The sequence below is a fragment of the Dysidea avara genome, chromosome 1 (genome assembly GCF_963678975.1).
Source record: "Dysidea avara chromosome 1, odDysAvar1.4, whole genome shotgun sequence".
NCBI classification, from domain to species: Eukaryota; Metazoa; Porifera; class Demospongiae; order Dictyoceratida; family Dysideidae; genus Dysidea; species Dysidea avara.
Window position 1 is genome coordinate 50,752,311 of NC_089272.1, and position 15,911 is coordinate 50,768,221.

Sequence of the window (15,911 nt, forward strand, 5' to 3'; positions counted from 1 at the left end):
GTATGAGTGTAGAGGTAATTGAAATTTCAGAACTTGATTAGTATTACATGAATATTTATGAGTACTTAGATATTCAAGTATTGTTATTATAAGTGTAAATCAAATTGGTATGGTGATTAACACAGCGAAACTACCAGATATGGGTATTAGAGCAATGTGACTAGGAAAACCAGCTGATTCTAATGCAGTGTTTGAGAACTGCACAAATTTCTATAATTAGAACCTCCTAAAATTTCAATGCTTCGCTATCAAAAGATCCTGAAATTTGGGTATCATTTTACCCATACAGTCAGTACTCTTTACTTCCTTAACATCCTGGAATTTCAGTACTTTTTATCTGTTTGGTCTTGAAATTTCAGTACCTTCTTACTTGTATGGTCTTGAAATTTCAGTACTTTTTATCTGTATGGTCCTGAAATTTCAGTAATTTTAATCTGTATGGTCGTGAAATTTCAGTACCTTCTTACTTGTATGGTCATAAAATTTCAGTACCTTTTTACCTGTATGGTCCTGAAATTTCAATACCATTTTATCCATATCCTAACATTTCGGTGCCTTTTATTCCACATGGTCCTGAAATTTCCATGGTCCTGAAATTTCAGTACGATAAGGTTTTGGAATAGTTTTAAACTCAGATTCATACTTTTTATGCTGTTGCTGTTTACCGACATTCAGATTGTGATTGGTGATAAAAGAACTACTTCATCCAAGGCCATGGATCGCCCCTCTAAGAAAGGGAAGCAATCATTAACTACAACCAGAGAAAGTACTGAAGGAGACTCATCAGAAAAGCCATTGGAGCAGTTTACTAAAGGGGACTATGTTCTATTGAAATGCGAGCAGTACAAGGACTGGATACCACAGATTGGGCAGGTTTTAACAATAGATAACACCAAAGTTAAAATTAAATGGATGGATGGCAGTTTTGAAGGCAAATGGTCTCCCTGGAAGTATGGAGGCAGGCAAGTTAGAGTAGAGTTACCTCGAAGATCCATAATCCGATGCATTGAATTCAATGCGAACATGGAGTTACAGGAAACTGACATACCCAAAATTAAAACCGACTACGAGGACATTGAATATGTGTAAATAATATCTAATCAAAAACAGCCAAGCTGTAAAAAAAGGAGTGCAGCCCTTGAAAAGGCTATGGTGAATAAAGATGTGAAATCCAAGGTGGCGGCCAAGAAATGGCTGTGATGGTAGGTTAATGGTAAAAATTTTTATAACGACAATTCAGGTGAATTTGGTGCCGCTTGGTCAATCGGTACAAAATTCACCTGAATTGTCGTTATTAAAATTTTTACCATTAACCTATCATCGCAGCCATTTCTTGGCCGCCACCTTGGATTTCACATCTTTTTTCGTCATAGCCTTTTCAAGGACCGCACTCCTTTTTTACAGCTTGGCTGTTTTTGATTAGATACATATTGACTTGAATCTCTTAAAGGGTATGTCTTACTCTGGGGGAACACAATGAACAAATTAGCCACCTCTTCTCATCACAGTGGCGCAGTTACAGCTATATACATTACATCAGCATTTTACTCTTGACTCAGATTAATAACCTTGAGAGAGTAAACACCATAGTGACGGTGTTGTATTCAAATATTTTCAAGCAGTAAGCTGTTGCAGAAAACCAAGTGGCATGATTACTTTGAAAAGTGACACTGCAACTCATATCTGTGCATAACTACCAACCAATGGGATCCCTATCCTAATAACACACCATACTGTCACTATGCTATGACTGTACTGGATAACAAACTGATCATTGCTGGAGGTGAAACAAACGCTATTCAGGTTACCAACAAGGTAGTTGTTCTTGATGAAGGAGAGTAGAAGGATTATAATGAATGCTATCTGCTAGGATCTTTGCAGCTGCTGTTGGGTATGAGTCAATGTTAATTGTAGTGAGAGGACAGAACAAAGTCAATGGTAAATGGGCTGTACTTGCTGCAACTGAACCACTAGATGCCACCGATGGATATTGGTACACTTGTGATGGCCTCCCTGTACTTCATCAACAACTAAAAGCTGCTGCTGTAAATAACGCGCTTTATCTATTGGGTGGTAATGATCCCAAGTCATCTTTCAAAGTGTTCACTGCTTCACTAGACAACCCTTCAAGTCACCAATTGAAGCGGCAGTCTCTGCCTGACACTCCATGGTGTTTATCAACTCCTGTTGTTCTGTACAGCAAGTTCCTGTTAACAGTCGGAGGAATACTACCATCTGATGAGAGCAATAAGATTAGTGAGGTGTGTGCTTTCAACCCATCAACTGGTTTATGGAGACAAATAGCAAATATTCCGGCAGCAAGGAATTTTGCAGGAGTAGTGGGTGTGGCTAATAACAAAATTATTATGCTTGGTGGATCTGCTAGTGCTAGTTCTCAATAATGTGCAATTCCAAGTTTTATTGGAACAAATTTCTAGTCTAGGGCCTAGACTCGGGCCTAGACTCGGAATTTGTTCCAATAAAACTTGGATTGGCATATTTGATTATTATATTTGACTGACTACTCTATTAACTCAATCTTGTACAATTGCTTAATTATTTTTTTAGGGGGGGTGCCCCTTGGATCTACCACAGTGGGGATAATAAAAGTTGAAGGTAAATGGACTAGCTACAACTGAACTATTAGACACTACGAGAGGTTCCACTGCACAGGTTTAGTACGTGTAAACACCACCATATTATTAACAGACTCTACCTGTTGGGTGTTAAACAAGTTATAGCATCTACACTAGTGTTCACTGGTTACCTGTCAAGTCACCAGTTAAAGTGGCAGTCTCTCCCAGATACTCCATGGTGTTATTCAACTCCTGTTGTTATGTACAACAAGTTCCTGTTAACAGTCGGAGGAACTGAGACAACCATCTGATGTAACCCATAGGACCTTTGAGGTGTGTGCTTTTAACCCATCAACTGGTTCATGGAGACAAACAGCAAATATTCCATCAGCAAGAAGTTTTCCAGCAGTGGTGGGTGTGGCTGATAATAAGCAGGGAGGAGCTTAATTCTGCTAAGCCAAAACGTTTCTGAGATACTTAGCATGGTGTATTTGAATAATTTATTGTTGACTGTTTTCAATTGTAGTATTGCATTACACAGTTTGTTTGTATAGGTAACGACCTGAAATTTCATGGATCACCTCTGAAATTATTTCTGAAAGATGTGAAATTTGTGCAGCTTGAAAGATGAAATTTGACGATCGAAAAGATGTAACAAAATTTACGGAATTTTACAGAGTCTAATATTTACGGATTTACTAATTTCGAATTTAATAATAACACACGTACATACTGAAAACTACACCATACTATACTTATTAGTATTAGTATTATTAATTACCGGTAAAGGCACTGTCTGTATACCGGGTCAACACAAAACTTGTACAGTCATAAGATGGCTATACAAAAATAAATCTAGAATTAGCTAAGTGAGAATCTAACAATGATTTAAAAAAATTAATTGAATTAGCATTTACAACATAGTCAGGTAAGCCATTCCAGTCATTGAGAATCCTATTAAAAAATAATCAGATCTACATTTTAATCTTGAAAATGATTTAAATAACTTATTACCTAACTATATACCTATTACTAGCTACGTACTTAACTTAACCAATGTCAAAGTCAGGAAATTCGTACTCAGCAGTAAGCGAATACTGGTGGAGTATCATTTTTGTATTGTACCTCCACAAAGTCACAGACAGTTGCTGGAGAAATTGGCGCCTAGCAAACTTTCGAGGTAAACCGTTTCTAACAGTTGTTCTGTCAGCTATGGATCCTAAAATTGATAGGGCATATGGTGACCAAACACCAAAGGTCTCACATACAAGAGGGATAAAATCTCCTCCATTATCATTCACAATGTCCTGGTATTGAGTGTCCTTAGCTATCTCACCAACAGCGGCCACCCCAGCCTGAGAAGAAGCAGAAGATATGACAGCAGACTGAGTGGTACTTCTGACGGAGAGATCAAAATAGGCAGGACGACCAAGATGAAAATCAGGGTGGTATATGTCGCCAGGACGAGATTGGTCAGATGAAATGCCCTGCTCCCTAAGAACACCAGGGTGATCTTGGAGCAAGGCATGGTGTACAATAGACTAATTTTAAAATTACTGAATTTTACGGAGATATTTAAACTGAAATTTCTCTTGAAAGATGAAATATGGGCAGTCATCTTTGAAATTTCGTAGATGATTTTGGCTCGTTACCTACCCCTTGGTTGTGGTGAATGTTTGTGTGTATAGCTAGTTATATATCATGTAGCTAGTTGACTGTAGACTATATCATAGCCACGGTAGTTGTGAACACTTCTCTCCTACATATGCATACTATGCAGGGGCGGATCCAGGAGCTGGCAAGGGGAGGGGCACAAAGAGGCTAAGATGTAGGTAGTTAGGGAGATCCAGATTGTCTTGTTAGTTGCTGCATTTTTGAAGCAGCAAATAATCACTTCTTTCTAGTGTCTCACTGTTGATTTTTGCCATTTTGGTCTTTGCAGATAGTTATGAAATCTTAAAAGCTTCTTAAAGACTCCAAATGTCTTAAACAACAGCAACACGATAATTATTTTTTAGAGGCGCTTAGTACGCTGGAAAGGTGCTGGGCGACAATTTCACAGTTAGTTTGACATTGGCTTGCTTTGGTTTCAGGTGAGTTTGTAATAAATGGTGCATATTTTCATGAGCTTTATAGCCAAACTGATCTTGGCCTGACATATAAAGTTTAGCTAGTATTTTACTCAGAAGTATGGCAGCTCCTCCACACTGAAGGCGAGGGGGGGGGGGGGCATTTGCCCCAAATGCACCATCCTGGATCCGCCATTGCTATGAGAAATAGCAATAAAATAGTATATACTCTGTATGCTGGGTTGGTCTAAGCCTTTTTTTTATAAGACTAAAAAGTGACATGAAGGTAGATACCGGCTGACAGTGAGCTGACCGGAAAATAATGAAAGAATACGGATTGACTGACGAAGGAAATCTATGCTGTGATTGAATGATTGATTGATTATAACTTCACAGTACTGCATACAAGTATAGAATAACGGATGTACAATTAATAAAATCTTTAGGGTACAGTACTGATGGTCTGCTAGCTCAAGGCCGGCTATACCGGCCATTAAAAATCTAAAATTTACATATTACATTAGGCCACTCCAATTGGTAATTATGTTTCTGGTCCTTTGAAAATCAGTTTTAGGTGCGGGCGGGCGGAATTCAGCAACAATGAAGTGACTGCTCAATTAGAGTATTTTGTGATTTACTGACTGTTCTATTAGAGTATATCGATCCGTACCATGTACTCTGCCCATTTCTTGCAGGTTTTCACTGATAAAATACACATTATGATACTTAGATAGTTAGATTTAGCGTACTTGTTGCAGCTCATATTTGTTTCTGAAATCCAGGTTTTTTAAAAAGCTGATGTGGGCATTTTACCCAATGTATTTCTGAAATTTCACATTCTCCAAAAGGATGCGGGCGGTGGACCAGAAACATAATTACCAATTGGAGTGGCCTTACTTATAAAATTACATTACTTATACTTAGAGAGTTTTTATTAATACTTTAGAGAACTGTACAGATCAATAAACAAAATTAAACAACATTTAAGAGTTTATGATTAAATTACAGAACTGAAGGTTTACCAGTGTCAGACCTTCAGTGCTAATAATAATAATAATAATAAAAATAATAAAGTGTCTTGCACTGGTAGCCATAATTAATTACTTACAAATTGCAATATTAAAGCTATATAACTACAAATAATAATTACAAGGGGTAGCTATAAAGAGTAAAGTTAAAGAATAAAATAGTTTCAGGAGCTGGAATGTTTAAACATTTGGAACAGGAGCAACAGAAATAAAAAGTACATATATTATTACTGTCAAAATTGTTAACAAAATGATTCCAATAATAATTCTTGAGTTTGAATTTGATAGTTAGAAGGGTTTGGGATGGTCAATTAATGGTAAGCTGTTCCACAATCTGGGTATACGGTAGACGTAGGAATTCATTACACTGTTTTTAGATGCTATCATGTGCCTGAATTTGTATCCTTCTGATCTTGTTGGTCCAGAGATAAATTCTACAAAGTTTAATATGTTGAACTTTTCAGATGGAAATTTTACTGATTTTATAAGTTACATTAAAGGGGGGCGGTGTGTGTTGGAACATCTACTACATGGGCATAAAAAATGAAATGTGCAAGGGTTGTCATGTTTAAAGTTTGATAAAAAAATGTGACCATAGAAACTTATATATCCTTGTCTTGTTCATTTTAATAGATAGAGATAAGTCAATAGAGGGTAGGGCATTCCACAATCGAGGGATTCTATTGAAGAAAAAATGTCTACCTGCATTATTATTATTGTTTCTAACATGGACCATTTTACCACTTGAGGAGGACCTGGTATTTCCATCAGCAAAAGTTATGTAGTCTGTGATATTAAAAGAGGGAGAGGGATACTTGAGTGACTTTAGCGTAAACACTATTTCGTTAAGCTCAAAGGTGTACATTAAAGGTAATAGGTTAAGTTGTTTGAGCCTATCAAAGTAATCAGAACTGTAGTCATTCAAAATAAACTTTGTTGCTCTCCTCTGGATCTGTTCAATAAGTGAGATGTCCTTGATAAGGTTATGTCTCCAAATCACTGAACAGAATGTAACTTGCGATCTCACTAAGGAAAAATACAAAGTTCTCTTGGCTGTCACTGTTTGATGCCTGCTGAGCTGCAATGGAGCAGTCCCAACATTCTGTAGGTCTTAGGAATTATGTTTCTGTAGTGTTGATCCCAAGATAGGTCTGATGATATTATAATGCCGAGATCTTTATGTGAGCTATTTGTTAAAACCTGTGTCAGCTATTTTGTAATTATATAGTGATGACTTTTGCATTAATACTAAGGTGGACACTCTTTTTGGAGTAAAGAACATATTATATCTCGTACTCCACAAAGTTATTGAGTCTAAATTGTTTTGAAATGCTGAAATATCTCCAGAACTACAAACAGTATTATAAATCTTGGTGTCATCAATAAATAGTAAAGTTTTACTGATGGTAACAGAAGATGGTAAATCATTCATGTAAATAATGAAGAGTAGGGGTCCCAAAATACTCCCTTGGGGAACCCCAGATAGAGCCAGCAAGGGGGCAAATAATGACTGATTAATACGAACATGTTGAATTCTACCAAATAAGTAGCTCCTGAACCACTTCCACAATTTGCCCTGAATGTCAAAACTATAGCTATAGCTTGCAAAGTAACTTGTCATGGTAATGTCAAAAGCTTTCTTTATATCCAAATAGATAACACCAATTTGCTGGTTATGGTTGTTGTGCACAAAGTTTAAAAATACTAGCAATTGCTGAAGAGTTGACCTGCCCCTGCAGCTGAGGGCACCAAATTGTACTAAAGAAATAGATTCAGATATAAAATTGATAATTTTATCATATACAAATTTTTCAAGTACTTTAGATATATTGCATAAAAGTGAAATAGGCCTATAGTTGTTGACTAAGCTCTTGTATGTCTGGCATTTGAAGATCTTCCGAGTCAGTAGCAACAACGTTTCAAACAGGTATGGCTAATTGAATTGGAAGATTGGAGGTGGGGTCTATTCCACGGAACAGAACGGAACGGAATGATGGACTAAACTACGGAACGGAATGCTTTCTGAAATTGAAGCTTGCAGCTTACCATTGCTGTACAAGTTATCGGTGGCACTTCCAGCAGGTAATCAAACGTACCTTAAGAAAGATAAAACGAATTTAAGGATCGATTGTGGGTTCTTGTTGGTTGTCGTTAGTAACGAAGTACTAATTGTGGGAGAATAGCTGACTCAATGTGTTCATCTTCGGATGTATCAAGTAGGGAACTTAATGCATGACTTGTTTTTACTAGTATGTGAGTTGTTTTTGCTTACTTTGACTTTAGAATGTATAATTTGGGGCCCAGCCTTTCTAATCGGCATAAATCAGTATGTAGCTACACTACAAAGGAAACAAGTATGGTGACAAGCTGAATCAACTCAGTCTAAGCAGAATCTATTAGGAATTTTGTGCAGTGTGTGAGGAGCAAACAATCAGATACCTCAAGGAGGCTATATTGTGTGAACATCAATGATCGATTCATTAACAGAGTAGTGGACTAATGCCAGATCTCAGCCTGAATAGTGAGTTGAATACAGGATGGGGTCTATTTTACAGAATGGAATGCTTTCTGAATCAAAACTTGCAGCTTGGCTAGCCACTATCATTGCTGAAACTGCATTTTATCAGTGGAGCCTCCAGGAAAATGGAATAGGATGATAATAAAATATTAATATCTGTCTCATGCAGTGATTGTTCTACTACCTGATATATCAAGCAGGTCTCTTCAATTCATTTATTGCATGACCAAGGCAAGTTTTGTTACTACAATACAGTAGCTGATTAGATGTCAGTTGTTTCTGCTGATCTTGACAAGATAGTTTAGAAGACCACTCAATTTCAGTTTCAGAACATAATATCCACAGAGAATTAACTAAAAAGTTACTGGTGACAGGAAAAGGCTAGGTGATCATGACTTTATTCAGTCTAATAAACAGAATATATGGTTGATTGAGTGAGGTATCACTTCAGAATGTTCAGATGACCAGTGATGGGATGCATGGATTCATCGAATTTTTGTTGCGGTTGGAGACATTAAATATCCAAAAGCAAACTGACTGTATAATATTAATTCACTTTCTTTATATTTTCTCAGTCTTGAGCCTGTATACAAATAATTAAATTTTTCTTAGTCAATAGAAATCCTAGAATAAGATGGGAGAGAAAATTTATCTTTGTTTACCTATACTGTACAACTTCAAAGGAAAATGAAGAAAACATACAGACAAGTCAATAAAATTAGTACAACTACAATAAGGTGAATTATAGATTTAAATACTTAGAGCCTTTAGATAATTTTTGTTCCAAAGCAAAATTATAGATGGAAAAAAAAAGACTGGTGAGATCTTAGTTAATTAACGACAGTGGATGGAGATTAAAAGGGTGGTAACTTCTTGAATATGTTGCAATGTGGAGGTACAAATCAAAATGGGATATCAATTTCATTATAAAAAATTTGTACACAAATAATCTAGCAATACTGTATTCATTTGTTCTCCACTTAAATATGCTACAACAGTGTTAGTACTTTGGCAGTCTACCTTGAAATCTCAACTCTAGAGTAGATCCAACACAGAGCAGCCCGCACTGTAACAAATACATGTGATCCCACCAGGCAAACGTGATTTGGACCAAGATGTGTGTGTAATTTCAATGTATCTAGTCAGACCTGAAATGGAACGCTCACATTAATTACATACCACCTAAGAATCCTAGAACTTCTTAAGTGTAACATTTCACATGCTTCACTTCAAACAAAACAGGTTAAATTTGTTCGTCTATTTTCAGTCCAGCTGGTCCATGAAATTACAGTGGCTATGGGCATGGTTTCACATGCACAGAAGGCTTATAATTGAGATTTGGTTGATCTTGGAGTTTTGGTTTAGCCTGATTCAAGGCTAGCAGTCAGACACATCCCTGAATTTGTGCAACAGAAAAAAATCAGCTCACTATTGAACACGGCATTAGTCCACTGTACTGGCTGTTAATAACTCCATGCATACACTTCAGCGATGTTTGTTTGCAGAATATAGCCTCCTTGCGGTCTGCCAAAATACTTGTTCCTCACACACTGCACAAAATTCTTCAAGTCGTTTTAATTCAGCTGGCTCTTTCCTGTTACCAGTGTCTTCTTACTTGCTTTGTACACTAATTTATGACTTGAAAAGCTGGCCCAGACTGTTTTCTAAAGTCAAAATAAGCAAAAACAGCTCACATAAAATGCCCTTCATTACTACGCATACTTGTAGTATCCGTGTTAAGCGCCTGTGTTTTGCACCAGAGAACACGAGGAAGAGCAGCATGTTTTTTACTTTAAAATCGTCGCTGAAGTGTTAGCAAATGATTGTCTGATGGATCAAGAGTTACACTAGCGTGAATTAGTCTAAAAGTAAGTGTTATTATAAGGCGACAAGTGTGAACGCATGTTTCGCTTGTAGCTAACATGCAGTGATGGGCAAGTTACTTTTTATTAAAAGTAACTAGTTACATATATCAAGACACACGGTAGTGTGTCGTGCGGCCCAAGAAGCCGGCGCGTAACACCCGTGAGTATATTGACAGGAAGAAAGAAAACGCAATTTTCGCACCTCCGTAGCTCTGTGCTTCCTTGATGAAACAAGACGATTTTTGCTGTGGATATGCCCCCCAACTGCAGCACTCCACATTCCAAATTTGAGCGAAATCGCTTCGCGCGTTTCCGAGATATGCGACTTCAAAAATTGGCTCAGTTTCTTCGTTTTTTTTTTCTTCTTCTTATTTTTCTTTTTCTTGTCGCACACTTACAAAAACTGCTATAAAACTCGCACGCCATATCCGATTGCCTTGAAATTTGGCACACAGAAGGGGGATATAAAGGCGCATCTCGGTACCAACTTTGGCTGGAATACGATAAACAGGCAAAGAGTTATGAACGATTATTCACGAAAATTAACACCAATATGTTGTCACGCCTACAGGGTAAACCGCGTATGGGAAGAAGCTGAAAATCGGTGGGTGAATAGGTTAACTATTGAACCTCAAACCTTTTGTGGTTTGAAAGAAATCGAGCTAAAAACCAGGAAGATACAACGAAAAAACCAACAGTGTGTAACAATTACGCAATCGAGATTAGCTAATAAAAAACGACTGCTTGCCACGCCTGCCAGGTAAACCGCTTGGGGTAATGCTTTGAAAATCGCTGTACAGATGGAGTTATCATCTTAGAAAGGCTCTTCAATGGTGTAGAAGAATCAGACTTAAAACCACGGAGTTATAACACGAAATCCAACTTAGTGTAGCAAGTGCGAGATCGAGATACTCTAATAGAGCAGTCATCCTAATAGAGCAGTCATCCTAATAGAGCAGTCACCCGAAGAGAATTCAAGAGATCAGCTAGAAACAAGTAACCTGTATAGAGATCAGCTACAAACAAGCCACCCTGTAGAGAGATCAGCCACAAACAATTCACCCTGTAGAGAGATCAGCTAGAAGAAGTTACCTTGTAGGGAATTCATGCAACTATAGAAAGAGATAATTCAGCTAGAAGAAATCACCTTGTAGAGTTCAGCTACAAATAAACCACAATGTAGAGAGTTCAGATACAAAGAAACCACCATGTAGAGAATTCGTTTACAAACAAGTCACCCTATAGAAAGATCAGCTAGAAGAAGTTACCTCGTAGAGAGTTCAGTTACAAAGAAACCACCATGTAGAGAATTCATTTACAAACTAGTGACCCTGTAGAGACATCAGCTAGAAGAAGTTACCTTGTAAAGAGTTCAGCTACATAGAAACCATTCTGTAAAGAGCTCAGCTGCAAACAAATCACCTGTACAGAATTCAGCTACAAACAAATCACCCTGTAGAGAGATCAGCTAGAAGAAGTTACCTTGTTGATAGTTCAGCTACAAAGAAACCATCATGTAGAGAGTTCAGCTACAAACAAATCTCCCTGTAGAGAGATCAGCTAGAAGAAGTTACCTTGTAGAGAGTTCAGCTTCAAACAAATCACCCTGTAGAAAGATCAGCTACAAACAAATCTCCATGTAGAGAGATTAGCTAGAAGTTACCTTGTAGAGAGTTCAGCTACAAAGGAACCATCATGTAGAGAATTCAGCTACAAACAAATCTCCCTGTAGAGAGATCAGCTAGAAGAAGTTACCTTGTAGAGAGTTCAGTTTCAAACAAATCACCCTGTAGAAAGATCAGCTAGAAGAGGTCACCTTGTAGAGAGTTCAGTTACAAAAAAAAAAACCACCATGTAGAGAGCTCAGCTACAAACTAGTGACCTTGTAGAGACTTCAGCTAGAAGAAGTTACCTTGTAGATAGTTTAGCTACAAAGAAACCATTCTTTAAAGAGCTCAGCTGCAAACAAATCACCTGTAAAGAATTCAGCTACAAATAAATCACCCTGTAGAAAGATGAGCTAGAAAAAGTTACCTTGTAGAGAGTTCAGTTACAAAGAAACCACCATGTAGAGAATTCAGCTACAAACTAGTGACCCTGTAAAGACATCAGCTAGAAGAAGTTACCTTGAGAGAGTTCAGCTACAAAGAAACCATTATTTAAAGAGCTCAGCTGCAAACAAATCACCTATATAGAATTCAGCTACAAACAAATCACTATGTAGAGAGATCAGCTAGAAGAAGTTAACTTGTAGAGTTCAGCTACAAACAAATCACCCTGTATAGAGATCAGCTAGAAGAAATCACCTTGTAGAGAGTTCAGCTACAAAGAAACCACCATGTAGAGAGTTCAGCTGCAAAGAAATCACCCTGTATAAAATTCTGCCACGAACAAATTGCCCTGTAGAAAGATCAGTTAGAAGAAGTTACCTTGTAGAGAGTTCAGCTACAAAGAAACCATTCTGTAAAGAGCTCAGCTGCAAACAAATCACCTGTACAGAATTCAGCTACAAACAAATCACCTTGTAGAGAGATCAACTAGAAGAAATTACTTTGTAGAGAGTTCAGCTACAAAGAAACCACCATGTAGAAAGTTCAGCTGCAAACAAATCACCCTGTAGAAAATACAGCCACAAACAAATTGCCCTGTGGAAAGATCAGTTAGATGAAGTTACCTTTTAGAGAGTTCAGCTACAAAGAAACCACCCTGTAGAGAGATCAGCTAGAAGAAGTTACCTTGTAGATCGTTCAGCTACAAACAAATCACCCTGTAGAGAGATCAGCTAGAAGAAATTACCTTGTAGAGAGTGAAGCTACAAACAAATCACCCTATTGAAAAATCAGCTAGAAGAAGTTACCTTGTAGAGAGTTCAGCTACAAAGAAATCACCATGTAGAGAGTTCAGCTGCAAAGAAATCACCCTGTAGAAAATTCTGCCACAAACAAATTGCCCTGTAGAAAGATCAGTTAGAAAAAGTTACCTTTTAGAGAGTTCAGCTACAAAGAAACCATTCTGTAAAGAGCTCAGCTGCAAACAAATCACCTGTACAGAATTCAGCTACAAACAAATCACCCTGTAGAGAGATCAGCTAGAAGAAATTACCTTGTAGAGAGTGAAGCTACAAACAAATCACCCTATTGAAAAATCAGCTTGTAGAAGTCACCTTGTAGAAAGTTCAGTTACAAAGAAACCATTCTGTAAAGAGCTCAGCTGCAAACAAATCACCCTGTAGAGAGATCAGCTAGAAGAAGTTAACTTGTAGAGAGTTCAGCTACAAAGAAACCATCATTTAGAAAGTTCAGCTTCAAACAAATCACCTGTAGAGAGTTCAGCTACAAACAAATCTCCCTGTAGAGAGATCAGCTAGAAGAAGTTACCTTGTAGAGAGTTCAGCTACAAACAAATCACCCTATTGAAAAATCAGCTAGAAGAAGTCACCTTGTAGAAAGTTCAGTTACAAAGAAACCACCATGTAGAGAGTTCAGCTACAAACTAGCCACCTTGTAGAGACATCAGCTAGAAAAGTTACCTTGTAGAGAGTTCAGCTACAAAGAAACCATTCTGTAAAGAGCTCAGCTGCAAACAAATCACCTGTACAGAATTCAGCTACAAACAAATCACCCTGTAGAGAGATCAGCTAGAAGAAGTTAACTTGTAGAGAGTTCAGCTACAAAGAAACCATCATTTAGAAAGTTCAGCTTCAAACAAATCACCTGTAGAGAGTTCAGCTACAAACAAGTCACCCTGTAGAGAGATCAGCTAGAAGAAGTTACCTTGTAGATAGTTCAGCTACAAACAAATCTCACTGTAGAAAGATCAGTTAGAAGAAGTTACTTTGTAGAGAGTTCAGCTACAAAGAAACCATTTTGTAAAGAGCTCAGCTGCAAACAAATCACCTGTACAGAATTCAGCTACGAACAAATCACCCTGTAGAGAGATCAGCTAGAAGAAGTTACCTTGTAGATAGTTCAGCTACAAACAAATCTCCCTGTAGAGAGATCAGCTAGAAGAAATTGCCTTGTAGAGAGTTCAGCTACAAAGAAACCATCATGTGGAGAGTTCAGCTGCAAAGAAATCACCACTGCCCAAATTTCAAGGCAATAGCTCTTTCCAATCTGAAGCTATCAATTGTCAAAGTTGGCAAATTGGATGTGTGTGGAAGACCCCTTTTTACAAATCCGGTCACATATGTAATTATATATAATTTTGTACATTTACTGATAAAATATTTAAAGTATATCTACTTCATCTTTACTTCTTCCTGTAGTAAAGAAAAAAAACATAGGTTAAAAAAGTCCCAAAGCTGGCCATAGGCCGGCTTTGGGTTATACAAATACAAAAAGAAATGAAATCTAATCCAAAACAGCCAAGCTGTAAAAAAAGTGTGCGGCCCTCAGAAAGGCTATGGTGAAAAAAGATGTGAAATCCAAGGTGGCGGCCAAGAAATGGCTGTGATGGTAGGTTAATGGTAAAAATTTTAATAACGACAATTCAGGTGAATTTTTGTGCTGCTTCACAAAATTTACCCGAATTGTCATTATTAAAATTTTTACCATTAACCTACCATCACAGCCATTTCTTGGCCGCCACCTTGGATTTCACATCTTTTTTCACCATAGCCTTTCTGAGGGCCGCACACTTTTTTTACAGCTTGGCTGTTTTGGATTAGATTACATATTACTTGCAGCTGAACTATTTAGTTACAGTTACATATTACCAATAAAATAAAGTAACTGTAATAATATTACATATTATATTACTTTGTGCCCACAGCCTTAAGCTGTCACGTTTGAAACTACCACCTTATCACGTGACATGATTGCGTTGTTGGACAATGTGCAGATCTTGATTATAAGTAAGAAGCTGGTGAATAAGCCTCATTCAGTAGTCTTCATTACTTCGTTGTGGCTAGGCGTTACTCAGTGGATTACTAACGAGATTAGTAACTTCGTTACTTGTAGTAATAATATTACGTAATATTAGATTCGTTACAGTAACTATATTACTTAGGTAACGCGTTACATTTGTAAGTAAAGTAACTTGAGTTATATTACCTGTTTTTATAGCGTATTTCGTTATATTACTTAGTTACCACAAAAGTAATAATATTACCAACGCGTTACTTACTTATGTAACGCGTTACTCCCAACACTGCTAACATGCGTTCGTGCCTTGTTTTCTCGAGTGATAGGGTATGCTGGTAGTTTGTATTGTAATTGTAAGCTGCTTATGTAGGGGACTATGTTACCAGCTGGAATCACAAAGCGTTACAAGCTGCTGATGATGGCGTGCCTAGCGTAACCTAATGGACTTCAAGAAGATTTAGATAAACTGTCAGAATGGGCCGATACTTGGCAACTTAAGTTCAATATTAGTAAATGTACAGTCATACGTTGCACGAGATCCTTATCACCACTCACTTACGACTACACACTTCACATGCAGTCACATACTAGATATATCTGATCAACATATGTACCTAGGAGTCTTAATTCATAAATCACTGTCTTGGTCACCTCACATATCAAATGTTGTCAATAAAGCATCTAGAACACTCAATTTCTTAAAACGCAATCTAAACAAATGTTCAAAACAAGTTAAAGAATCAGCTTACCTAACAATGGTGAGACCACAACTAGAGTATGCATCTGCTGTCTGGGATCCCTACCACGTTGGAGATATTTCAGAGTTAGAGAAAGTACAACGAAGAGCAGCGCGCTGGGTGTTGAATGACTATGGCAGATTCAGTTGAGTTTCTCTAATGTTGGATCAGCTGAAATGGCCTGCATTACAAATTCGTCGGAAATTATCTAGGTTACAAATATTGCATAAGATACACTACCAACAGTTATCAC